Source organism: Procambarus clarkii, chromosome 23, assembly GCF_040958095.1.
Source record: "Procambarus clarkii isolate CNS0578487 chromosome 23, FALCON_Pclarkii_2.0, whole genome shotgun sequence".
Classification (NCBI taxonomy): domain Eukaryota; kingdom Metazoa; phylum Arthropoda; class Malacostraca; order Decapoda; family Cambaridae; genus Procambarus; species Procambarus clarkii.
The window spans coordinates 24,811,394-24,838,979 of record NC_091172.1 but is presented as its reverse complement, the minus strand read 5'-3'; the positions used below and the strand labels follow the sequence as shown (position 1 = coordinate 24,838,979).

At 50.5% G+C, this 27,586-nt stretch overlaps 1 protein-coding gene across 1 annotated transcript in view; it reads right to left on the bottom strand.

Moving 5' to 3' along the window:
• LOC138367886 (putative polypeptide N-acetylgalactosaminyltransferase 9) overlaps window positions 1-27,586 on the bottom strand; it is a 102,649-nt gene that overhangs the window by 35,656 nt on the left and 39,407 nt on the right. The window contains exon 2 of the mRNA XM_069329986.1: window positions 4,226-4,284. The gene's annotated coding sequence lies outside the window, so the exon portion shown is untranslated. The remainder of the gene's footprint in view (window positions 1-4,225; window positions 4,285-27,586) is intronic.

The window sequence follows — 27,586 nt, the reverse complement described above, 5'->3', positions numbered from 1 at the left end:
ACAGGTATTTCAGAGAAACATTGTACATGGAACAATAAAGACCTGGCTTAATTACCTTTAGTATGAGGCGATTTCGCGTTCTAACCGGATAACCCTACCCAATGACATTAATGGCCACTAATGATAGATAATGGGTTTCGGAAAGAACACTTAACTTGATATGTAGACAGCGTGTTGAAAAATGGTACACCTTTGGTTTCCATAACACTACGTCCAAGTAAATTTAACAGGAGCCGAATTTGCTCCCGTGTGAGCCTCTGGTCTCAATATAAACAATGGCTGCCCTCCTTCCTCACTCTGACGCCTGGCTTACATTGTCCACATGTCAGAAAGTGATAGAAGGGTCACATTTACTCTACTTTAATATTGATAATTAAGTTAATTTATATAAGATGTTTTTATGATGGTAAAGTCCAAAGACTAATGTATTTAAGAATAATTCCCACCATAATAGGTGGAGAATATAATAGTATGTGGTGATGATATCCCGTTTTCTATAGACGGTAATTCCACTACAAGTTACGTTTTCTATGGGTAACTTGTTTATACAACACAGCTATTATCTGTATGATTATTAAATGGTGTCGGATTTTCCGACATGCAGAGGTGCAACAGGTACTGTGAGAGAGAACTAGCAACATCAGAGGTCTGAGACTGTTCAACACACTTCCACTACACATAAGGGGCCTAACTGGCCGACCCCTCACAGTGTTCAAGAGAGAACTCGGTAAACACCTCCAAAGGATACCTGATCAGTCAGGCTGTGATTCATTCGTCAGGCTGCGAGCAGCCGCGTCCAACAGCCTGGTTGACCAGTCCAGCAACGAGGAGGCCTGGTCGAAGACCGGGCCGCGGGGTCGCTAAGCCCCGGAAACACCTCAAGGTAACCTGGATAGTTATCTAGATATTTATGATTACCTGAAAGCATATTACAGTTCCAATAATAGTTTATTTGTATAATGGAAAGTGAACCATTGTCCTAAATAGAGAATATTCTCAAGTTATATGTTTATTGTATTAAAAATCGTTGGTTTAAAATATAAAAAGTCTATGCTTAACGCATTTTCTTTGAAACGATCAGAAGATTTTCATTTTCTATAAATAAAATTCTAGGGGGATACCGATATATTTTTCGAATTTCATATTTCACGTGTTTGAGAATAACACACCATATTAACGAAACCAAACGTAATGAAACCTAAGCTAACCTAACTTAACGAAACTTTAACCTAATCATGCATACGGAGTATAGCTAACAGCACTAATTACGAATGCAGGCGATGAATCACAACGTGGCTTATGTATGTTGACCAGACCACACACTAGAAGGTGAAGGGACGACGACGTTTCGTTGCGTCCTGGACCATTCTCAAGTCGATTGTGACTGGTCGACTTGAGAATGGTCCAGGATGGACCGAAACGTCGTCGTCCCTTCACCTTCTAGTGCGTGGTCTGATCAACTAATTACGTAGTGGTTTTGAGGTGATTGCCTCCAAGGTACCTCCTCCCTGAAGACAGATTGCAGTGATAAGTAAGAACTGACAGGAGTCCACATCCCACTTCTCCACACTGAGCCAGGGACACGTGGCAGGGAATTAGAGGGGAGGGTTCAGGTGAGGGAGAGGGAGGGGGGTAGTGTGTGGGGGGGGGGCAGGTAGAGGATGTGTGTTTTGGGGGTGGCGGGGAATTAAGTGTGCGTGTGTGTGTGTGTGTGTGTGTGGGGGGGGGGAATGGGAGTATGTGTGAGGGCGGAGAGAGGGGGAGAAAAGAGGGGGGAGGGAAAGAGAGGGAGGGGGAGAGGGGGAGGGAGAGAGGGAGAGAGGGAGAGGGGGAGAGGGGGGAGAGGGAGGGGGAGAGGGGGGAGGGGGAGAGGGGGGAGGAGGAGAGAGGGAGGGGGAGAGGGGGAGGGGGAGAGGGGGGAGAGAGAGAGGGAGAGGGGGGGGAGAGAGAGACAGAGCGTGCGTACGTGTGCGTGCGCACGAGTAAGAGCCCTGGTGCAAGGAGCTTTTCGCTTGGATTTCTTTTGACTGTTACTCTTGGCATCGTATTTGACAGATAACTGAAAATCCATTGCTCAACTTTACCTGTTATCCAAACTGACCTCACTCCTTGGTCCCATTTATCACATGCAAGTTCGTCTATACCACATCTTGTGTTCTAATACTTCATTGATTTTGACACGGTGATCGAGTAATTGTGAAGCACAGCATCTTCCCGTTCTAAATCCACGCTGACATGGCTTATAAAGATTTTGGTTCGCCATAAAACTGGAAATCTGATTACCAATTCGAAAGCTCTACGTGATATTTGCGCAAGTGCTCTCTATATATATTTTTTTAGCCAATACTTTACTACCTCCCTTGTGCAGTGGAACTTTATATCTCTTAATTTAAGTGGCTTCCTTGTATCCAAGCTTTCTCTCCATATTAACTGAGCGCTCAAGCTTGTTAACCTTTATACATACGGACGTCCATATGTCTCGTATATTGTCAGGGTTCTGGATCTCATTCATGAAGAGGTCGACTCAATTTTCAACTTTTCATTGTGTTTATTCGGATGCTAAACCTCGCCTCATGATGAATGATCTGTTAGTATTTCACTCATTTTCCCTGGTCGTCCTCTGTGTATGAACCTTCACTTTATGTTTGTGTAAAATACTGGAGGTGGATTTTTTTAATATATTATGTGTGTGAAAAAATGTTTGGGATATTTATTTACCACCAGTATAGCAAAAAAGGGATGGGTACCCACACTAGGAGACGCAAAATAGGGGTAGGGGACCTTCATCAGGGGACACACAAACTGTCCAGTTCATCTCTTATCAGCCTGTAATCTCCTCACCTTGTCAGCTGCTTATCTGACATTCTCATGCGATACCACACCCCCTTTCTCCATCACACACACACACACACACACACACACACACACACACACACACACACACACACACACACACACACACACACACACAAATTTATCATGAGTAATTCCTGTGATCGCTAGGCTAGGCGTAAACAGGAGGCACCTCACGTGGATCAATTGGTCTTGTGTTCAGTTTCCTTCAACCTTCACTCCGTATATTCCCTCCCTCTGGGTCTCTTCCCTCCCTCCCCTCGTCTCCTGCGATAGCTTTCATGCCCACCATCTACCCCCCATCTACCCCCCTAAACACCTCCCCCACCCCCACGCCTAAACACTTCCTCCACCAAACACTTCCCCACACCTCCTGCAGGGTCGTAGTTCGATTCCCGAGGGTCCACGTTTTGGGCACAGTCTTCACATCCCAGTTCCTCGCCCCAAGTGCTATTTAACCTTTAACCGCCTATCAGGGGGTCATTATACGCGTGGGGTGGTGTACAACCCGCCGCCGCCCACTGGCTGGGTCTGGGAATACTATATATAGTATATATATATAGGTTATATATACTAGGATATAGTATATATAGTTGGTATGCTAAGGTATGCTATGGGGGCGGTGGCATAGATTACACATCTGAAAACCCAAAAATGGGAAAGAGAAAGCGGCGAAAGTCGAACTGCATCGAACATCATCGCGTAGAAACATTAAGCGAGGTGCCTGTGTAGTCTAATACATTCAAGAAGCCAAAACAACCATTGCCTCCTGTACGCAGTGTTTTTATAAAAAGCAAACATAAAAATTGAGATGTTCTTAAATTTTAACAACCAGAGAGCCGAGATTGTGAAACCTGGGGTTATATCTCCGCAGAGTTACTCCAGTATTCAATTTATCAAAATATCCTCATAATGCACCCAGAGTCTGCCAGTGCAGTCTGCCTATCACATGCCTCTGTATGACTAACCATCCTGTGTGATGGGGATTTTTAAGCATCACGTAGCTAGCTTTTTGACACACACTGTACTCTCCTTCATATAGTCTAGGGCAGCTGCACAAATGCACATGTACCTAATGTATCAATAAAATAAATGGTAAAGCACATACAAGGTTCGCCAGAGCACGTTGATCATCAACTCCTCTATGTCTATCCATAATATGAGATGCGGGTCTTCAGCATCACATAGCTAGTTATTGACACACGATGTAACCCTTCATATAGTCTAGCACACCAGTGTAAATGACCAGGTACCTTAGTATGTAAATAGGAAAATAGTAATGTTTAATTTAAATGGAGGCAAAGTTTACTAGTCCAAGCTACTGTTAACTTGTATTTATAATGGCACTCTCAAGTAACCAGTAACTACCCACCTGTCACGTCACTGGCGAAGCCTCCAGAAACTGCCCTTGACGTTAAGTATCCAATCACCCTGGAAAAAAAAACACACAATCATTAAGATGAAGGAAGTAGGAAAAAAAACAAAATCCTGCAAGAATAATTTGTATATAAAAAAACACATCTTTGCTGCTTTGTAGCGTCTGCAAACACTTATATTTAGAAAGGTAAACAGAACACACTAATGATGTTTGAGTTTGGTTAGCAATTCTACCCCTCAAGTGGTTAATTATCTTGTAAACATTTCCCGGGAACTTGGGAGAAAGTGACGGTGTAAACATGGGCCGCTGTGACGCTTACAAGGATTAAGGGGATTGTTAAGCGGAGGAAAACACAGGTTAATGGTAGCCGGTGTTACTCTATGTTCATGTGAATGGAACGCGGGCGTTTGTATTCGTGCACGAGGGTGCGTGTGCGTGCGTGTACACACATTGGTGGTTATGTTCATGTGCACATGCATTCACATGAGCACATGCATGAGGATAGTAGATCCTTTCCATCTCCATCCTACCATCCCCTCCCCAACCCTTCCCTACCTTCCCATACCCCTTCCCCTTTGCCTCGCTTTCCCTCTTCCCTTCCTTACCCCTCCCTCCCTCCCTACCTCCCCCTAGCCTCCCTTACCCTTCCCTCCAGCCTCCCTTACCTCTTCCCTCTAGCCTGCCTTCCACTGTCCCCACCCCTCCATCTAGCCTGCCTCCCCTAGCCCCCTCACTCTACACCTCCCCCCCCATCACTCAAGCGCCCCCCCCTCCCCCTACCCATCTCCGCAGAGACCATAAAGTGCTTGCTGTACAAAAGTAGGTGGAGCTACGAGGGCATAACTGCACTAAACTGCTGGGCTGTGTCTCCATAACTAGGGCAAAACTGCGGAGACATGTCCCCAGCGAGCCACAGCGTGCACACCAGATAGTGAAATGTGGCAGATAAAGGGAACAGATGGACAGGACGGGAGGGAGGGGGGGAGGGAGGGGGATACGATAATGGAAGAGGGAGGATGACTAAGAGCAATAGGGAAGGAGACGGCAGGGGATTACAAAATCCTTAACATTGGACAGACACAAGCGTAAACAGGGTTATAACCCCCCCCCCCTTAAGCACCTCCCACAAATACATACACACACACACACACACGTCTGAGTATGCGTGTACCGCCCTGCATGTGTGTATGTGTACCAGCGTGTATGTCGGTATGTGTGTGTGTACTCACCAATTTGTACACACCTATTTGTGCTTGCGGGGGTTGAGCTCTGGCTCTTTGGTCCCGCCTCTCGACTGTCAATCAACTGGTGTACAGGTTCCTGAGCCTACTGGGCTCTATCATATCTACATTTGAAACTGTGTATGGAGTCAGCCTCCGCCACATCACTGCCTAATGCATTCCATTTGTCAACTACTCTGACACTGAACAAATTCTTTCTAATATCTCTGTGGCTCATTTGGGCACTCAGTTTCCACCTGTGTCCCCTTGTGCGTGTGCCCCTTGTGTTAAATAGCCTGTCTTTATGTATTTGGGGAGGCGGTCGGCCGAGCGGACAGCACACTGGACTTGTGATCCTGTGGTCCCGGGTTCGATCCCAGGCGCCGGCGAGAAACAATGGGCAGAGTTTCTTTCACCCTATGCCCCTGTTACCTAGCAGTAAAATAGGTACCTGGGTGTTAGTCAGCTGTCACGGGCTGCTTCCTGGGGGTGGAGGCCTGGTCGAGGACCGGGCCGCGGGGACACTAAAGCCCCGAAATCATCTCAAGATAACCTCAAGATAACCCTGTCAATTCCCCTGAGAATCTTGTACGTGGTGATCATACAAGATTCTGTATGATCACCACGTACATTCAAGTCGTGGTGTGTGTGTGTTCCAGCGTGTATGTCGGTCTGTGTGTGTGTGTGTGTGTGTGTGTGTGTGTGTGTGTGTGTGTGTGTGTGTGTGTGTGTGTGTGTGTGTGTGTGTGTGCGCGCGCGCGCGCGCGTTTGTGTAGGTGGGTGGGTGGCAGGTCAGGTCTTTAAGGAGAATGATAAAACTAATTCACCAACAAAACCACTGATAATGACCGATAATCCACTAACCACTGATAACGAACGGTAGTTCATAATCACTGATAACGATAGATAATCCACTACTAACTTTTTTTTAGTTCAACCACAGACTGTCATTCATTCAATGCTAACCGGCATATATATTCATTTTCGTCTGGTCTACACAGAAAGGTGTACAGGTGTACTATACACAGAACACAGTGGATGAATTAAGCATTCATCTATACAATGTGGTGAGGTGTGCTTATGAAAACAAACTACAATTCTGACCATTATATATTTTTTGTCGTCTCTCCTCCTTCGAAAGGGGAAGCAAGTTAAAGTATGTTTGAGACAAGAAATAATACATCTCAAAGGAATAAAGTAGCTTAGACTATTTCTACTCCCCAGTAGCTAAGCTAGTTGATATAATCACATATATAATATAAGAATTAAGATGATAGCAGAAGGCCCATTGGCCCAAATGAGACAGTGTATTTATATCCAGCTAAACGCATTCGTATATATGCTTAACCTACGCTTGAAACAATATTTATCAGTTTTGTTACACTGTAATTCGTTCCATAATTCCAGGTTTCCCAGCCAGTATTTACCCAGGTCTATTCTAAATCTAACCTACTTATATCTAATGCTTTGAGTTTTATTTTGTGATAAACATAAAACATTATTAACAATTGCATATATAAGGAGGTGGTAGGAGAAGACAATATGTGCCAGCGCACGTCAGAGCCCAACAAGGCTGCCCCGGGTGCTGCATATCCTCCTCTTCGAGGCTGAGGGTCCCTACAAAGACAACCAGCGTTGGTACCCCTTATATGAAATCTTATTTATGTCCAACTCTTTCATCCATTTATTCACTTTATCCACTTTTATGCATCATTCCTCTCCCTGTTCCCGCACTTATCCCTCTGCGTCACCTCCGCTGGTCAGTGGGAGACAATTACAGGGAGTGCTCTGTGCCACTCCCCCCCCCCCTGGCTCTTATATTGACTGTGCCGCTGCCATGGCACGGTAACCATGGCCTCTACGTTAATAACGACGACACCAACCCTCGTGCCTCCAGACCCCAGGCACGCCTAGGGCCAACGCGAGATTGTGGCGTCGACCGCCCGCCCCGCCACGCGAGATGTGGCGACGACCGCCCGCCACGCCACGAGAGATGTAGCGACGACCGCCCGCCACGCCACGAGAGATGTGGCGACGACCGCCCACCCCGCCACGCGAGATGTGGCGACGACCGCCCGCCACGCCACGAGAGATGTGGCGACGACCGCCCACCCCGCCACGCGAGATGTGGCGACGACCGCCCGCCACGCCACGAGAGATGTGGCGACGACCGCCCACCCCGCCACGCGAGATGTGGCGACGACCGCGCGCCCCGCCACGCTAGATGTGGCGTCGACCGCCGCCCCGCCACGCGAGATGTGGCGTCGACCGCCGCCCCGCCACGCGAGATGTGGCGTCGACCGCCGCCCCGCCACGCGAGATGTGGCGTCGACCGCCGCCCCGCCACGCGAGATGTGGCGTCGACCGCCGCCCCGCCACGCGAGATGTGGCGTCGACCGCCGCCCCGCCACGCGAGACGTGGCGACGACCGCCCACCCCGCCACGCGAGACGTGGCGACGACCGCCCACCCCGCCACGCGAGACGTGGCGACGACCGCCCACCCCGCCACGCGAGACGTGGCAACGACCGCACACCCCGCCACGCGAGACGTGGCAACGACCGCACACCCCGCCACGCCTCCGACGACTTTAACATGTTCAACGACGTGTACACTTCAGTCATATCATCCCTATCGCCTCGCCTGTCTAGTGAATGTAATCCACATGCGGCCCAGCAATACAGAATATCCAATTCTGTATCTACATTCTGTAAACTGTTCACGCAGTTGATAGTGAAACTACTCTCGCGAGGGCACTCACGAGGCCAGTCATTTGAGTGGAGAGTTCATCTCCGAGGATTAAGAATAGTGATTAGGATTATGTAGAGCGCTGGGGAAGCCGGTCAGAGATTAGGTCATTAGGACACCTGGTGGTGCTTGTAGGAGATGTAAATAATTGCGAATATATTTATGAAGTAGTGTATGACTCCTCTAACCTTGTACCTCTAACCTCTAACCTTGTACCTCTAGCCTCTAACCTTGCGTGTTCGCTGGCAGGCGGAAGCCTCACGGCTCATGATGTATATCACACACACACGCTAATACAATGAACTATGAACATACACTTAAAGTATTTTCATAGCATACAAACGTGGGTGGTTAAACACCCCCAGGGTACTAACGTGGTGGTTAAACACCCCCAGGGTACTAACGTGGTGGTTAAACACCCCCAGGGTACTAACGTGGTGGTTAAACACCCCCAGGGTACTAACGTGGTGGTTAAACACCCCCAGGGTACTAACGTGGAGGGTTAAACACCCCCAGGGTACTAACGTGGAGGGTTAAACACCCCCAGGATACTAACGTGGGGGGTTAAACACCCCCAGGGTACTAACGTGGTGGTTAAACACCCCCAGGGTACTAACGTGGAGGGTTAAACACCCCAGGGTACTAACGTGGGGGGTTAAACACCCCCAGGGTACTAACGTGGAGGGTTAAACACCCCAGGGTACTAACGTGGGGGGTTAAACACCCCCAGGGTACTAACGTGGGGGGTTAAACACCCCCAGGGTACTAACGTGGGGGGTTAAACACCCCCAGGGTACTAACGTGGAGGGTTAAACACCCCAGGGTACTAACGTGGGGGGTTAAACACCCCCAGGGTACTAACGTGGGGGGTTAAACACCCCCAGGATACTAACGTGGGGGGTTAAACACCCCCAGGGTACTAACGTGCGGGGTTAAACACCCCCAGAGTACTAACGTGGGTGGTTAAACACCCCCAGGATACTAACGTGGGGGGTTAAACACCCCCAGGGTACTAACGTGGAGGGTTAAACACCCCCAGGGTACTAACGTGGAGGGTTAAACACCCCCAGGGTACTAACGTGGGGGGTTAAACACCCCCAGGATACTAACGTGGGGGGTTAAACACCCCCAGGGTACTAACGTGGGGGGTTAAACACCCCCAGGGTACTAACGTGGGGGGTTAAACACCCCCAGGGTATTAACGTGGGGGGTTAAACACCCCCAGAGTACTAACGTGGTGGTTAAACACCCCCAGGGTACTAACGTGGTGGTTAAACACCCCCAGGGTACTAACGTGGGGGGTTAAACACCCCCAGGATACTAACGTGGTGGTTAAACACCCCCAGGGTACTAACGTGGGGGGTTAAACACCCCCAGGGTACTAACGTGAGGGTTAAACACCCCCAGGGTACTAACGTGGAGGGTTAAACACCCCCAGGGTACTAACGTGGGGGGTTAAACACCCCCAGGATACTAACGTGGGGGGTTAAACACCCCCAGGGTACTAACGTGGGGGGTTAAACACCCCCAGGGTACTAACGTGGTGGTTAAACACCCCCAGGGTACTAACGTGGGGGGTTAAACACCCCCAGGATACTAACGTGGTGGTTAAACACCCCCAGGGTACTAACGTGGGGGGTTAAACACCCCCAGGGTACTAACGTGGTGGTTAAACACCCCCAGGGTACTAACGTGGGGGTTAAACACCCCCAGGGTACTAACATGGGGGGTTAAACACCCCCAGGGTACTAACGTGAGGGTTAAACACCCCCAGGGTACTAACGTGGTGGTTAATCACCCCCAGGGTACTAACGTGGGGGTTAAACACCCCCAGGGTACTAACGTGGGGGGTTAAACACCCCCAGGGTACTAACGTGAGGGTTAAACACCCCCAGGGTACTAACGTGGTGGTTAAACACCCAGAGGGTACTAACGTGAGGGTTAAACACCCCCAGGGTACTAACGTGGTGGTTAAACACCCCCAGGGTACTAACGTGGGGGGTTAAACACCCCCAGGGTACTAACGTGGGGGGTTAAACACCCCCAGGGTACTAACGTGGGGGGTTAAACACCCCCAGGGTACTAACGTGGTGGTTAAACACCCCCAGGGTACTAACGTGAGGGTTAAACACCCCCAGGGTACTAACGTGGGTGGTTAAACACCCCCAGAGTACTAACGTGGGGGGTTAAACACCCCCAATGTACTAACGTGGGGGGTTAAACACCCCCAGGGTACTAACGTGGGGGGTTAAACACCCCCAGGGTATTAACGTGGGGGGTTAAACACCCCCAGGGTACTAACGTGGAGGGTTAAACACCCCTAGGGTACTAACGTGGGGGGTTAAACACCCCCAGGGTACTAACGTGGAGGGTTAAACACCCCCAGGGTAATAACGTGGGTGGTTAAACACCCCCAGGGTACTAACGTGGGGGGTTAAACACCCCCAGGGTACTAACGTGGGGGGTTAAACACCCCCAGGGTACTAACGTGGTGGTTAAACACCCCCAGGGTACTAACGTGGTGGTTAAACACCCCCAGGGTACTAACGTGGTGGTTAAACACCCCCAGGGTACTAACGTGGGGGGTTAAACACCCCCAGGGTACTAACGTGAGGGTTAAACACCCCCAGGGTACTAACGTGGGGGGTTAAACACCCCCAGGGTACTAACGTGGGGGGTTAAACACCCCCAGGGTACTAACGTGAGGGTTAAACACCCCCAGGGTACTAACGTGGGGGGTTAAACACCCCCAGGGTACTAACGTGGGGGGTTCTCCTTCGTTTTCAATGATCAGTAACATTATGCAAACTTCATTACCATTCGGCGTTACTGTCAACCCCCATGTCGTCACCCCCCCCCCCCACCCACCATGTGGCACGCTATGTGGCACAGACACCCCCTCCCTCCCTCCCCCCCCCACCTCCATGTGGCACGCTATGTGGCACAGACACCCCCTCCCTCCCCCCCCCCCGGGGCACGAGAGGGACGCTCCTTGCACAGTGCCTAATTATCAACATTTTACACCAGTGATTTACATGTTGATTGGTCACGCTCAAGCACGATACTGTGTCGGCATGTTGCACGGTGAGGGGGGGGGGGCGTCGGCATGCAGCACGGGAGGGGGGCCGTCGGCATGCTGCACGGGAGGGGGGGGCGTCGGCATGCTGCACGGTGAGGGGGGGCGTCGGCATGCTGCACGGTGAGGGGGGGCGTCGGCATGCTGCACGGTGAGGGGGGCGTCGGCATGCTGCACGGTGAGGGGGGGCGTCGGCATGCTGCACGGTGAGGGGGGGCGTCGGCATGCTGCACGGTGAGGGGGGGCGTCGGCATGCTGCACGGTGAGGGGGGGCCGTCGGCATGCTGCACGGGAGGGGGGGGGGCGTCGGCATGCTGCACGGTGAGGGGGGCGTCGGCATGCTGCACGGTGAGGGGGGCGTCGGCATGCTGCACGGTGAGGGGGAGCGTCGGCATGCTGCACGGTGAGGGGGGGCGTCGGCATGCTGCACGGTGAGGGGGGCGTCGGCATGCTGCACGGTGAGGGGGGGCGTCGGCATGCTGCACGGGAGGGGGGCCGTCGGCATGCTGCACGGGAGGGGGGGCGTCGGCATGCTGCACGGTGAGGGGGGGGGCGTCGGCATGCTGCACGGGAAGGGGGCCGTCGGCATGCTGCACGGGAGGGGGGGCCGTCGGCATGCTGCACGGGAGGGGGGGCCGTCGGCATGCTGCACGGGAGGGGGGGCGTCGGCATGCTGCACGGGAGGGGGGGCGTCGGCATGCTGCACGGGAGGGGGGGCCGTCGTCATGCTGCACGGGAGGGGGGGCGTCGGCATGCTGCACGGAGGGGGCCGTCGGCATGCTGCACGGAGGGGGCCGTAGGCATACTGCACGGAGGGGGCCGTCGGCATACTGCACGGAGGGGGCCGTCGGCATGCTGCACGGAGGGGGCCGTCGGCATGCTGCACGGAGGGGGCCGTCGGCATGCTGCACGGAGGGGGCCGTCGGCATACTGCACGGAGGGGGCCGTAGGTATACTGCACGGAGGGGGCCGTCGGCATACTGCACGGAGGGGGCCGTCGGCATACTGCACGGAGGGGGCCGTAGGTATACTGCACGGAGGGGGCCGTCGGCATACTGCACGGAGGGGGCCGTCGGCATGCTGCCCGGGGGGGGGGGCCGTCGGCATGCTGCACGGCATGCTGACTTAACTTGAACGTGGGTCCTGTGTCACAAATTATACTGCAATAGATCAAGTTAACGGCACACAGCTGTAGCACAGGTTGCACCTTATAATGAACGGCAGGCTGCACATGCTGTAGCAACTGTAACACAGATCACATCAAGCATAATACAGGCTCCACCAGCCACAATACAGGCTGCACCAACCACAATACAGGCTCCACCAGCCACAATACAGGCTCCACCAACCACAATACAGGCTCCACCAGCCACAATACAGGCTCCACCAACCACAATACAGGCTCCACCAGCCACAATACAGGCTCCACCAACCACAATACAGGCTCCACCAACCACAATACAGGCCGCACCAACCACAATACAGGCCGCACCAACCACAATACAGGCTCCACCAACCACAATACAGGCTCCACCAACCACAATACAGGCCGCACCAGCCACAATACAGGCCCCACCAGCCACAATACAGGCCGCAACAACCACAATACAGGCCCCACCAGCCACAATACAGGCCGCACCAACCACAATACAGGCCCCACCAGCCACAATACAGGCTCCACCAACCACAATACAGGCCCCACCAGCCACAATACAGGCCCCACCAGCCACAATACAGGCCCCACCAGCCACAATACAGGCCCCACCAGCCACAATACAGGCTCCACCAACCACAATATAGTCCCCACCAGCCACAATACAGGCCCCACCAGCCACAATACAGGCTCCACCAACCACAATACAGGCTCCACCAGCCACAATACAGGCCCCACCAACCACAATACAGGCTCCACCAGCCACAATACAGGCTCCACCAGCCACAATACAGGCTCCGCCAACCATAATACAGGCTCCGCCAACCACAATACAGGCTCCGCCAACCATAATACAGGCTCCGCCAACCACAATACAGGCTCCACCAACCACAATACAGGCTCCACCAACCACAATACAGGCTCCACCAACTACAATACAGGCTCCACCAACTACAATACAGGCTCCACCAACCACAATACAGGCTCCACCAGCCACAATACAGGCTCCACCAACCACAATACAGGCTCCACCAACCACAATACAGGCTCCACCAACCACAATACAGGCTCCACCAACCACAATACAGGCTCCACCAACCTCAATACAGGCTCCACCAACCACAATACAGGCTCCACCAACCACAATACATGCCGCACCAACCACAATACAGGCTCCACCAACCACAATACAGGCTCCACCAATCACAATACAGGCCCTACTATCTACAGTTAAAACATAACTAACTTGTTCACAGGGAATGAAAGTAACTTTTCACCCAGAGTGTTGTTTCTCAGTTAAAAATAAATCAATTTTACCACAGAACGCTTATAAACGTTGTTAGCAGTGCAAGGGATAAGGCTGTTTAATATTTATCAGAGAGGGAGTAGTGGGTTCCAACAGGTGCAAGAACAAATGTCTGGCGGAGTGTGGGACTAACCGCAGGTGTTCGGTGAGGCAGAGACACCTGTAGTGCACATGTTGCCTACTGACGCTTTATCAATATTTAACCAGCAGGAATGAATATAACTGGCGCCTCGCATATACATCACACACCTCCCTCTATCCCTCCCCCTTCTCTCTCCCACCTTCTCTCTCCCTCCCTCTCTCTCCCTCCCTCTCCCTCCCACCTTCCCCCACAGTGTGTCACCACTACCCACCCTCCCACAGCCAGGGACATCTGGATTACCTTAGTTTTAACCTGTCCCTCGTGAGGGGATATACGTTAGTTATACACCGAGAGGTTCACCGTGTGTGTACACTGAGAGGTGTGCCCCCAGCCTGTGTGTACACACTTATTAAAATTTATGTTCGGTCAGACCACCTCCCCCCCCCCCTGGCACAGCTGGGTCAGCCCCCCCTGGCACAGCTGGGTCAGGCTCCCCCCCTCCCCTGGCACAGCTGGGTCAGGCTCCCCCCTCCCCCCTGGCACATCACATCTATCACAAGTGTAGATGTGATAGAGCCCAATAGGCTCAGGAACCTGTACACTTGTTGATTGACAGTTGAGAGGCGGGACCAAAGAGCCAGAGCTCAACCCCCGCAAGAACAACTAGGTGAGTACTAGCTGAGTACACACACAGTACATTAGAGTCGCGAGTCCACAGTCTGGAGTCAGTACATTAGACAACTAACGATTAGAAAGGCGGGGTCCAAGAGCTAACAGCTCGATCCTGCAGGGAGAAATAGTCAATACACCGCATCCCCTCACCAAAGGAAGGGAACTATCAGGAGAAAGCCAAGCTATAACGACTAAATATCATCTCACCAGACTTCCATTCACCCCTTAGTAGTATCAGGCATCCATCAGTCCCAGGAGACTATGGAGTTGCGCTCTAAAGGCCACTCCAGACCACTCTGTCGGTCTGGAGTGGCCTTAAAAGGGCGCAAAGCCAGGGTAGGTTGACACGGAAGAGAAGCTGTTACCCATGCAGCAGGTCCCCCCCCCCCCTATCTACACAGCGCCGAAAGTCTCCAATGGAAAGCCAAATGTCAATACGATTGGTTCCAGCGCCGTCGCAGGAACTGTCAGAACGAGGTTAAAGGCAACAACGAACTGCCCCCAGGGGCTCCCGCTCCTTAGTTGACCTCGAAGTTGGTGAAAGAAGGCACAGGGACTCCAACCCCGGAGACCGCCGTGGTCGGGGCCGGAGAAGAACCACCCCATCAAAGGCAAGAACGACCCCAGCATCCTGAAGCAGAGCCTGGGGGGCCGCAGGAGCCCCAGGAGGTGGACGGCCCGGTCCCGCACCTACGGGTTCCTGACAGAGATCGTCACAGCTCTCTGTCACCCGAGGCCGGCCTCCTTCATGACCCAGCACAAGGAAGACTGATCATTATTAATTAATGGATTGTACACTTATTAAATAATGGGTTATACACTTATTAATTGTGGGTTCAACCCTTAGCCCACCTCGTTTTGCCTTGACTCTCTCCCCCCCCTGTAATCCCACACCAAGGCCCCAACCCGTGGACACTCTTCCCCCCTCCTCAAAACACACTTAACTCCCCCCTCCCCTCCAACCCCACTAACCATCCCCCCCCCCTCCAGCTCACCCCACACCCCCAAAACATCACGTGCCTGTGGGCATATTTTAACAGAAAAGAATGCGGGGTTCGCGTGTCTGTCGCGAACATCAAGAATTACGCACAATGCGACCAAATAAATACCCCCAGGGAGGAGGGTCGACCCCCCCCCCCCATGGTCATCAACCCTCCTGCGCCGACTAGCGTAGATTGATAACCACGATGACATCAATGACTGTTTAGACATTTGTATTGTAATGGTGGCGTGCACGGAGGCCCTATCTCTCCCCCTCCCCCCACCTCACACATATACCTGGAGTATACCTGGAAAGGAGTTCGGGAGTTCTTTTACTCCCCTTCCCCCTCCCCCGTGTTGAGACGACCCCCCCCCCTCTACAATGACAGCTGTCACTCATCAACGCTACTGACAACAGTGGAAATGTAAAGGCTGGGCAGACCCAGCTAGATCTTACAATAAAATAACCGATCTCAAAATAGGAAAAAATTCAGAATATTTTTTGTATTCGGAAAAAGAAAAATATTCGAAACGAAACATTGAATTTAAAATCAAAATAGATCTGTGTCCGCCATGTGTGTACTGGGTGTGGGTGTGGCCGGTGTTCACCTGTGTACTGGGTGTGGCCGGTGTTCACCTGTGTACTGGGTGTGGCCGGTGTTCACCTGTGTACTGGGTATGGCCGGTGTTCACCTGTGTACTGGGTGTGGGTGTGGCTGGTGTTCACCTGTGTACTGGGTGTGGCCGGTGTTCACCTGTGTACTGGGTGTGGCCGGTGTTCATCTGTGTACTGGGTGTGGCCGGTGTTCACCTGTGTACTGGGTGTGGCCGGTGTTCACCTGTGTACTGGGTGTGGCCGGTGTTCACCTGTGTACTGGGTGTGGCCGGTGTTCACCTGTGTACTGGGTGTGGCCGGTGTTCACCTGTGTACTGGGTGTGGCCGGTGTTCACCTGTGTACTGGGTGTGGCCGGTGTTCACCTGTGTACTGGGTGTGGGTATGGCCGGTGTTCACCTGTGTACTGGGTGTGGGTATGGCCGGTGTTCACCTGTGTACTGGGTGTGGATGTGGCCGGTGTTCACCTGTGTACTGGGTGTGGATGTGTTCACCTGTGTACTGGGTGTGGATGTGTTCACCTGTGTACTGGGTGTGGATGTGTTCACCTGTGTACTGGGTGTGGATGTGTTCACCTGTGTACTGGGTGTGGATGTGTTCACCTGTGTACTGGGTGTGGCTGTGGCCGGTGTTCACCTGTGTACTGGGTGTGGCTGTGGCCGGTGTTCACCTGTGTACTGGGTGTGGCTGTGGCCGGTGTTCACCTGTGTACTGGGTGTGGCTGTGGCCGGTGTTCACCTGTGTACTGGGTGTGGCTGTGGCCGGTGTTCACTTGTGTACTAGGTGTGGCTGTGGCCGGTGTTCACCTGTGTACTGGGTGTGGCTGTGGCCGGTGTTCACCTGTGTACTGGGTGTGACTGTGGCCGGTGTTCACCTGTGTACTGGGTGTGGCCGGTGTTCACCTGTGTACTGGGTGTGGCTGTGGCCGGTGTTCACCTGTGTACTGGGTGTGGCTGTGGCCGGTGTTCACCTGTGTACTGGGTGTGGCTGTGGCCGGTGTTCACCTGTGTACTGGGTGTGGCTGTGGCCGGTGTTCACCTGTGTACTGGGTGTGGCTGTGGCCGGTGTTCACCTGTGTACTGGGTGTGGCTGTGGCCGGTGTTCACCTGTGTACTGGGTGTGGCTGTGGCCGGTGTTCACCTGTGTACTGGCTACGAGCATTTCCTTGTACTTCGATTCATCTGTGTTTCCAACTCCCAATTATGTCCTCTTGTCCTTGAAATAAATTAGTCAGGTAGCCGAAGACAGCCTCTTAGACGGGAATAGTAAACAAGACGCTAGACAGGGAAGTGACAGGATGACAGGTAAATTCTGATGGAATTTAGAGTGGCATACTGGACGGGATAGGAGTCGAGCAGAGAAGCAAGGAGACAGGCTGAGGATGACGAGAGGCTGACAGATATTAGACAGACGTCAAGATCTGCCGTCAAGATCAAGCTCTTAGTCATAAGCTTGAACGCTCTGTCTATTCTGTATTTTATGAATTTTTATTCCCTTTTAAGATACTGTCGAGAGTGGATAGACGAGTGTATGGGAGTAGCTAGTTAGTGGGTATGGGGGAGGGTGGATAGGTGGGAATATGGGAGTGGATAGGTATAGGTATGATTGGTATGAATGGATTGGGGGGGGGATTAGGATTGCAGTAGGCCATGCCATTCAATCACATTCGGCAGCTGTCATCAATAGCCCATCTACCGTCCCATCAACTCCACGCCCTTATAGTTACTAAATCTGCACCCTCCCCCCTCTACCATTACTCAATCCTATCACAACCATCTCAATCCTCTAACGAATCACCATCAACCTTTTCAGGCTTCTCTTCGGTCACATGAATTATCATAGACGGGCCAACATTAAATAAATAGACAGTCCACGTTGAATCGACGTTAATTCAACGTCCAGCCAACGCCGGATATTGCACTCAGGGGGTTGCAGCCCTTGAACCTCAACAAGGTTGCAAGGCGAGGTGGTCCTTGCAACCTGGTCTCTTCACCTCACAGAGTTAATTAACACCTGCGGGTGTATATATACTAGAGACAATACCTGTCAATACCTGACCTGTGGAGGTGGGCGTGTGTGATCTGGCCGCTATTGACGACTGCTGGCCGGCTCCCACACACGAGGTCCAGCCTTGTATACTTCCTGTATGCGCACATGAGGTGTATGTGTATATTTATGTGTGTGTGTGTATGGAGCGGAGGGAATGTCTATGTTAAAGTTCCAGAGGTAAAAATCCGTTGGCCGCTCCATGAACTGTATAGCGTATTTGGCAGTACAGAAAATCTGTACCTTGCCACTAGTCAAATTAAAGTTTGGAGGGATTCGAAACAATATGTGGATTCATGAAAGCAATTAATTACTTGGCCTTAGTATGAGATCATACCTTTCAACTTTTAAACGATGCAACTGTTCTATGGAGCCAATGTTTACATCGGAGCTGGAAGCAGGAGTGAGCAGCAGCAGCAGTGGTGGTGGTCCAACCCGTCCTCGACATAAGTCCATTACATCCAGCGGTCGACCCCACAGACGCATTCATAAATTTTTACATGCCGTTTATTCAAAACGGGAATTTTCTCAAATATAAATTAATGTTATAATATATTGGCATATTGTGCATAAATAGGGTTAGGTTATGTTAGGTCCGCGGTTGTTCAACGTCCTCCCAGCAAGCATAAGAAATATTGCCGGAACAACCGTGGACATTTTCAAGAGGAAACTAGATTTATTCCTCCAAGGAGTGCCGGACCAACCGGGCTGTGGTGGGTATGTGGGCCTGCGGGCCGCTCCAAGCAACAGCCTGGTGGACCAAACTCTCACAAGTCGAGCCTGGCCACGGGCCGGGCTTGGGGAGTAGAAGAACTCCCAGAACCCCATCAACCAGGTATCAACCAGGTGTTTAGGTTCTGTTGGCGATTATTCAACCCGTCCTCGACTCAAGTCCATTACACCCAGCGGTCAACCCCACAGACGCATTCATAAATTTTAACATACTGTTCATTCAAAACGGAAATTTTCTCATGTATAAATTAATATTATAATATATTAGCATATTGTGTATATATAGGCATAGGATAGGTTAGGTTAGGTGTTTAGGTTCTGTTGGCGATTATTTGTATTTGTAGTACGTGGGTGAAGCATTTATAGCGTTGTGGTTCGAACAAAACTCGTCAGTGAAGCACTTGTTCCGGAAGTGTTCGAACGAAATCAGTTGTGAGTCGTGTGTAAACCGCTTTTCATTCATAAACAGGGGGTTTGGCGGGTGGATGGAATCACTTTTGGATCTTTGTTTGGAGGACGGGCTGGATTATTTGTAGTAAGTGGGTGAAGCATTTACAGCGTTGTGGTTCGAACAGAATTCGTCAGTGAAGCACTTGTTCCAGAAGTGTTCGAACGTCATCAGTTGTGAGTCGTGTCTATACCGTTTTTCATTCATAAACAGCTGGGGTTTGGCGGGTGCATGGAATCACTTTTGGGTCTTTGGAGGACGGGCTGGGTGGTCTCACCGTCAACCCCAGAGTACTGTTAGCACAGCCCGTCCTCATAAACAAAGTCCATTCCATGCACCCGCCAAACCCCAGCTGTTTATGAATGAAAAACGGTATAGACACGACTCATAACTGATGACGTTCGAACACTTCCGGAACAAGTCCTTCACTGACGAATTTTGTTCGAACCACAACGCTGTAAATGCTTCACCCACTTACTACAAATACAAATAATCGCCAACAGAACCTAAACACCTAACCTAACCTACGCCTATATATATGCACAATATCCTAATATATTATAATATTTATTTATGTTTGATAAAATTCCTGTTTTGAATGAACTTGTTAAAATTTATGAATGCGTCTGTGGGGTCGACCGCTGGATGGAATGGACTTAGTCTGAAGATGGGTTGGTCATAAGACACCACCTACTGCTTCAGGAGCTGGTGAAGAGACCACAACGTGCCACCAACGTCCTCACACATGCTGCCCAAGCTAACGCACCCAAGTGAAGTATAGGGCCCTTGTTGTTCCAGCTTCACCTCACGTTAGTGTTCCAGCTTCACCTCACGTTAGTGTTCCAGCTTCACCTCACGTTAGTGTTCCAGCTTCACCTCACGTTAGTGTTCCAGCTTCACCTCACGTTAGTGCTCCAGCTTCACCTCACGTTAGTGCTCCAATCTTCCTATACTGATAAACTTCTTCCACTCCTAATTGTATTAATTTGCATTTCTTATATATTTGAGTAAGAATTGAATGTGTTAGGAAGTTTCTTCCTTTGACAGTCTTCCTTACAGCTTCTTATTACAGCTTCTTCCTTCCTGAGATCACAGAGCAACTCATATATTTTCTCACAACAACCGGATGGCCAATCACCACTCGGAGTAACTCCAAGGGAACAACAGTTAAGAACACTGGTGGCCGGATGAGGGAGAGGTCCTGGGGGGGGGTGACATGACCCCCCCTGGGGTTGCGGGGTAATAGAGGGGGGGGAGGTGGGCAATAGACGGGGGGGGGGGGGTTGGAGGCGGGCAATAGACGGGGGGGGGGGAATCACCAGGCCGGAAGTCACTCAGCGAACCATCGACATCCAATAATGGCCGAAGACATGACATTTCTGACAATCTTGTGATGGGGGGAGGGTTGTGATGAGGTTGTGAGAGCCGGTTAATGTTAGGCTGTGAAGGGGGTTATGGTGAGGTTGTGTGTGTGGGGGGGGGGAGGTTATAGTGAGGTTGTCTGGAAGGGTTACATGGTGAGGCGGTGAGTAACCACCTCTATCCTCACCCCAAGAGGAGGACGGAAGGAAGTTACAGGCGGACCCCTGACAAGCTCCAGGAGTTGTCAAGCAAATGGTTGCTGGAATTCAACCCCAACAAGTGCAAGGTAATGAAGATGGGACAGGGAGAGAGAAGACCAGAAGGCATCTACACCATAAGGGAAAGACTGCTTCAGGAATCGGAAAGAGAGAGATTAGGGATTGGACATAACCCCATGATGAACACCACATGCTCAGGAGACCATCGGCAGCATGTGCGACGCTGCCAGACATGAGAACGTTGCTCAGAAACCTAAATCAGGTCTCCGGCAAGGCAATCTACACAACATTTGTTAGACCAATACTGGAATATGCAGCACCGGCATGGAATCCAGACTTTATGAAGTACAAAGCCAAAATATAAGAAGTACAAAGGTTTGCAACAAGACTGGTGCCGGATCTAAGAGAGTTAAGCTACAAGAATAAGCTAGTGGAATTAAAACTCGCAACCCTACAGGATAAAAGGAACAGAGGGGGGGAAATGGTCACAACATACAAGATAATGATGAAAATAAATTAGGTGGACAAGGATATGATCTCAAATTGGGAGAAAGTAGGACAAAAGGACACAGGTGGAAGCGCAAATGAGTCGAAGGAATGTAAGGAAATACTCGTACCCTGTACTGATGGTCAACAACTGGAACACACTGAAATAAGAAGTTGTGGAAGCCACCTCCATCCACAAGTTTAAGGTCAGATTCGACAAAGAATTTGAACGTCAAAATAGTTAAATTGTAACACAACGGGTATAATAAGGCTAGTGAGCGGGGCATCAGGAGCTAAATCTCACTCCTCCCTAGACACTGATAGGTGTTACGAATATAATATATATATATATATATATATATATATATATATATATATATATATATATATATATATATATATATAATATATAATATATATATAATATATAATATATATATAATATAGTGAGAGTCCAGATTTCATATCACACATATGTAGTATGTGCTATGTGCAGCTTGATGATGATTTTTCTCCGTGACATTTATTTATAATATATTCTGGTATGACTTTGCAGTTGGCAGAAGGATTTGAGGAGGATGCAGTGATTTGATTTCATGATGTTTTATACGGATTAAAGTCCACATGTCAGCTAAGGCACATTAACTACGCCCACCAAGGTGTGGGATGACCCCACTGACGTAAGACCATTTATATAGGTGTTTATGTCTGTAAATATATATGAAATAATATACACATATATATATATATTATATTTCTATATACTCTTATTGGATGTTCCTTAGACATCGAACAAGAGACTGGTGACACACCAGCCACCGCGAGTATATGGAATATTGCCGGAACATCCGTGAACATCTTTAAGAGAAAACTAGATAGTTTTCTCCAATGAGTGCCGGACCAACCGGGCTGTGGTGGATATGTGGGCCTGCGGGCCGGCAACAGCCTGGTGGAGCAAACTCTCACAAGTCAAGCCTGGCCTCGGGCCGGGCTTGGGGAGTAGAACAACTCCCAGAACCCCATCAAGCAGGTGTACAGCAGCTGGAGTACAGCCCAGTGATGCTACACATAGTGCAGGAGTCCTGGCCTAGAGCACACGAGCACAAGATCAAAACAGTAAGCAACACCTCCTTCCCTCCTCCCCAACACCACCCCACAACATCCCAACCCCAACCCCTCCACCATCACCACACACCATAACCCCCAACACCCCCACCCACACCACCATACCACCTACCCCCCCCCCTAATACTCGCCCCAACACCCCCACCCACACCACCATACCACCTTCCCCCCCCCTAATACTCGCCCCAACACCCCCACCCACACCACTATACCACCTACCCTCCCTAATACTCGCCCCAACACCCCCACCCACACCACCATACCACCTTCCCCCCCCCCTAATACTCGCTCCAACACCCCCACCCACACCACCATACCACCTTCCCCCCCTAATACTCGCCCCAACACCCCCACCCACACCACCATACCACCTTCCCCCCCCCCTAATACTCGCCCCAACACCCCCACCCACACCACCATACCACCTACCCCCCCCTAATACTCGCCCCAACACCCCCACCCACACTACCATACCACCTACCCCCCCCCCTAATACTCGCCCCAACACCCCCACCCACACCACTATACCACCTACCCCCCCTAATACTCGCCCCAACACTCCCACCCACACCACCATACCACCTACCCTCCCCCCCTAATACTCGCCCCAACACCCCCACCCACACCACCATACCACCTTCCCCCCCCCCTAATACTCGCCCCAACACCCACACCACAATACCACCTACCCCCCCCCTAATACTCGCCCCAACACCCCCACCCACACCACCATACCACCTACCCCCCTCCCCCTTACCCAACCCCAACTCCATAATGACTTCCATAAACACAAACCACCGCTAATTACCGAGGAAATAATAGCCATCATCTCCACTAAGCACAATCAAGTATTGATATTTTAATGGTAAGTGTCTTATCGCTCTCATTACCCAACTGTTACTACCGCCTGCAACGCAAAAATGATATATTTTCGCTCAGCAAAAGCCTTGTAAAAAAAATTAATATGCCCAATATTACCTTTTTCCCCTATTAGGTGTATATTTTTGGCCTAGTTAATGTTGTATTGGATATTATTTAAAAAAAAATTAAAATCTGTTGATGCGGAGATTGAAGGATAATGGCGACCCTAAGGGGCACCCAGCCCTGCCCCCATGTCACAGCCTAAGGGACACCCAGCCCTGCCCCCATGTCACAGCCTAAGGGACACCCAGCCCTGCCCCCATGTCACAGCCTAAGGGACACCTAGCCGTGCCCCCATGTCACAGCCTAAGGGACACCCAGCCCTGCCCCCATGTCACAGCCTAAGGGGCACCCAGCGCTGCCCCCATGTCACAGCTTAAGGGGCACCCAGCCCTGCCCCCATGTCACAGCCTAAGGGACACCCAGCCCTGCCCCCATGTCACAGCCTAAGGGGCACCCAGCGCTGCCCCCATGTCACAGCTTAAGGGACACCCAGCCCTGCCCCCATGTCACAGCCTAAGGGACACCCAGCGCTGCCCCCATGTCACAGCCTAAGGGACACCCAGCCCTGCCCCCATGTCACAGCCTAAGGGGCACCCAGCGCTGCCCCCATGTCACAGCTTAAGGGGCGCCCAGCCCTGCCCCCATGTCACAGCCTAAGGGACAACGAGACCACTGATAGAAAATTCTTGTAAACACGAGGTAGCAGTTTAAAACCTCTCTCCAGAGTGAGTGACCAGCAACAGCTAGGCCTGGGTGAGGCCTTCTACCCTCCCTCCCTGCCTCCCTTGACCTGACCTCTGACCCATTGTTCAGAAAACAGTGGTTACTCCAGTAAATAAGCTTCGGTAATGTTCACTCTTCCCATCAGACAGCCAAGATGTGATCTCTCATATTGTTGTTGGTGTGTGAGGCTGTGTAATGATTCTCTTCCTCTCACCACACAGTGATCATTCTCCTCTACTAGGACATGTAGCCAGCGACTGTTCTTCCTATTGTCTCATTACTCCACTTCCTTACCTCTCTTCTCCACTGCATCTCACGCATATCTTCCCGTTCTCCTTAACCAGTATCTCCTCTACGTGTGGCTGGCTGCAACCCCTCCTCCTAATAGAGCGTCGCATTTTGACGTATACTCTACCTAAGGCCAAAACGCTTCGTCGTACTAGAAAATGGTGGCGGCTCGCGGAATTGACATAATGTCCCATTTTCTGTTTTGGGTCCTCTGGTAGGTTAGGATAAGGGCACTTTAGTACGACAGTTTCTTGACGTTGGGAAACCTTAGGAGGCCGGGCTGGTACCCAAGCTTTCTCCCCTTTTGTCTAGAACAAAAGTTACCAAACTAGAGCCAGGCACTGAGGACTATCCTCCTGGAGTGTTAAGAAGACTGACACAGCGCCTCATAAACAGGCTGATGTACAAGGTGGAGAAGCAGACCACGATGACTGGGAAGACAGTGAACTGGAGGGTTAAGAGAGTACCTGCCGGACAGAATACAGAGAGCCACAGACAGAGAGGTGTCGAGCTGAAAGGATGTGACAAGTGGGGGTCCCCCAACGCTTGGTTCTGGGACTATTCATAACTGTTCATAATTGATGTGAGTAACCTGCCCGAGGGAGTGAGCTCGGTCGTGTCAATGTGTGCAGATGAAGGGCTGTCATCACCCAGGACCACATAACATTACAGGAGGACCTTCACAAACTCCTGCTGGCAACATGTAACCTGGTTGATACCTGGTTGATGGCGTTCTGGGAGTTCTTCTACTCCCCAAGCCCGGCCCGAGGCCAGGCTTGACTTGTGAGAAAAGAATAATAAGGATAAGACTAATAATAACGTAATGTAGACGGGAGAGGAAGAAAGGCCACCAGGAGTACCTTTCCAGGTATCAAACAGCCAGGTATGAACTCTAGCAAACATTAAGAAACCACTTAAAAACCTTAATAAAGTACTCTCTATTTTAAGGCAATCTGCGCAGCGTTATGTCTCCTCTCCGCAGTCGCCCACAGAGACCAATCACCAACCTTCCTACCACACAACACCACACACACAACGGGTTGTGGTGTGACTATCAGCAATTACGAAAATGGAAAATTTGCCTAAAACGGAGCCCCCCAAAATCCCGAGCAACGGAATGTGAAATGAGGCGAGGGACAATGATGCCAATTCCTCTGGTAATGACGGTGGTTGTGACAGGCCAAACAGCCCCCCCCCCCCCCGGCCCACACTGACAACTCTCTCTCTCCATCAACATTGCCTCGCAAAAACATTTTCTTTTGTTTGCTTTCATGGTTCATATTTCCTTGTATTCCACGGATTTTTTGGGGCTTTTATTGTGCTTACGATTTGGAATTATATCGTTGAAATGTAAAGAAACTAAGCTTGTAAAGCATTGGTTAAGGTGGTGTTATTGTCGAATATTATTATTATTTTTTTTTTTGCTGTAAGATTTTGGGTTGTGTTGTGGTTCATATGGGTGATTACTATGGGGTGGTTGTGATGCGTGTAGTGGTGGTGACTGGTGGTGGTGGTTGGTGTGGTGGTGGTTGGTGTGGTGGTGGTTGGTGTGGTGGTTGGTGTGGTGGTGGTTGGTGTGGTGGTTATTGTGGTGGTGGTTGGTGTGGTGGTTATTGCTATTGTCATGGTGATCGTTGCCATGGTGGTATAGTCTTCATAGTGATCGTTTCCAGGCTGATGGTCGTTGCCATGGTAGACGGTATCTTGGTCACTGCCATGGAAGTGGTTGGTGGTTGTTGCCATGGTAATGGTGTTGTCATGGCATGCGCTGCCATAGTGTGGTCGTTCTGGGAGTTGTTCCATTTCCCAAGCAGGCCCCCATATACACTACAACCCGGTTGATCCAGCACTTCTCGCAATAAACTGCCAAACTTCCTTTTAAACACTTCTACTTTTATGCCAGCAATATATATATATATATATATATATATATATATATATATATATATATATATATATATATATATATATATATATAATGTGTGTGTGTTGTCTGAGTGTGTGTATGGCACCTCTACTATGGCACCTCTACTCCTCACCGGGTCTGCATTTCCAACTATATCGTTCGCTCTAGTATGTTATTTTACTGTGCAAATGTGGCCCCTGGCCCCTCTAGTATCTTCCATCTATATATATTTATGTGATGCCTCTCTCGTCTCCTTGCTAGAGATTGCATTTTGAAAGCTTTGAGAACATCCTAATAATTGAAGTGCTTTATCGTGTCTATATGCATGCCGTATATGTTCTCTGTATTTCCTGGAATCGGGAACTCTCTCCCCTGCTCTGAAAGGGGGAAATGAGTATCAAGCAGCACTCAAGACGGGAGTGAACCAGTGCTTTGAGGAGTATGATCATTGTGACGGGATCCCTGGATTTGATATGGTTCTCACAATCCATCCTATCATCTCACAATCCATCCTATCATTTTCCTGGTTGACGCAATATTTTGGCTTGGTTATGCTTCTTAAATATTAGCTTGTTAATGTCAATATTCCTAGATCCTTTACATGTTGCTGTCCTTCAGAGTGTAGGTCTGTGACCTGTATCTTGCATTTCGTTTAAGCTCTTTTTTTTTATTTACCATAGAAAAGTATCTGGGATTTATCACTATTAAACATCATGTTATTTTCAGCTGCGCAGTCGAAAATGTTATTGATCTTAGCTTGAAGTTTTGAGTAATTTTCAGTACAGAAGTTAATTTTCAAACGGATCTTTGTATCATCTGCAAAGGACGACACGAAGCTGTGGCTTGTATTTTTTTAGTCGTTGCCATGGGAGTGGTCGTCATGGTGGTCGTTGCCATGGGAGTGGTCGTCATGGTGGTCGTTGCCATGGGAGTGGTCGTCATGGTGGTCGTTGCCATGGGAGTGGTCATGGTGGTCGTTGCCATGGGAGTGGTCGTCATGGTGGTCGTTGCCATGGGAGTGGTCGTCATGGTGGTCGTTGCCATGGGAGTGGTCGTCATGATGGTCGTTGCCATGGGAGTGGTCGTCATGGTGGTCGTTGCCATGGGAGTGGTCATGGTGGTCGTTGCCATGGGAGTGGTCGTCATGGTGGTCGTTGCCATGGGAGTGGTCGTCATGGTGGTCGTTGCCATGGGAGTGGTCGTCATGGTGGTCGTTGCCATGGGAGTGGTCGTCATGGTGGTCGTT